The sequence below is a fragment of the Sinocyclocheilus anshuiensis genome, unplaced genomic scaffold (assembly GCF_001515605.1).
Source record: "Sinocyclocheilus anshuiensis isolate Anshui unplaced genomic scaffold, SAMN03320099.WGS_v1.1 scaffold1529, whole genome shotgun sequence".
Lineage (NCBI taxonomy): Eukaryota > Metazoa > Chordata > Actinopteri > Cypriniformes > Cyprinidae > Sinocyclocheilus > Sinocyclocheilus anshuiensis.
Genome location: NW_015540930.1, coordinates 334,825 through 335,859, shown reverse-complemented (window position 1 = coordinate 335,859; position 1,035 = coordinate 334,825).

The window sequence follows — 1,035 nt, the reverse complement described above, 5'->3', positions numbered from 1 at the left end:
CCCTCAAATTTTTTATTTTTTTTTTTTTTGTCTTTGAAATATTTTTGTCTTTAAAGTGTGCTGCTGATACTGACACGCATTTAGGATAAACTAAAATAATGTAATTTCCACTGAAACGTGTCATGTATTTAAATTTGCAGTTAAATTTTTAATGATGAAATTGCAATTTAGTAAAAGTAAAATATATTAACTTTAAAAGTAATATTAAATACACTACAGTTAAAATTACAGCTACAGTTAGTCAATACATCTAAATATGTGAAATTTATTAAAAATATTAAAATATTATTAATGGGGTCCTATTATGCTTTTTCAACTTAAGTTAGTCTGTAATGTTGCTGTTTGAGCATAAAAAAGATCTGCAAAGTTACAAAGCTCAAAGTCCACTTCAAAAGGAGATATTTTATTTAACAGAAATCACTGTTATTCAAAAACTACAACGAACGACTCGTTTGGACTACAACGCATATTTTCCACAAATATCGACGAATAGGACGAGACCTGGTTAAGCTGCACTAGAGAAGGCAACGAGTGTTTCACTATGTCGGAGACGCGCTAGCTTTCCCAAGGCAGACAAACTTAAGAGTGGTTACAATCATCCGGGTTTAAATCGCGGTCAAAATGATTTGATTTTGACACAATATTTACACTGAAGATCGCAGGCAGCTATGGTAAGGGACATGATATTTCCCGACCAGGCGCCGAGTGCTGCCAATCACAACACACACTGGCCCAGCTAACCAATCACAGCACATTTCGTATTTCAGAAGGCGGGCCTTCATTTGATTCAGGAACTATTCGAGTCGTTCATGCCAGACTGGCATAGTACAGATCGCTTGACGGAGAGCGAAACTCTCAAGCGCTCAGTCAGCATGTTTATCCAGTCAAAATCTGTGTTGAACGCCTCTCACACACATACTGGCGTGTAAATTCTAAGAATTTATTAGCCAATGGCTAATGTCAGACATTATTTAGTCGCCCAGAGTAAGATTTAGTCACATATGCGAGTGATTTACTCGCAATGTAGAGGGTTGG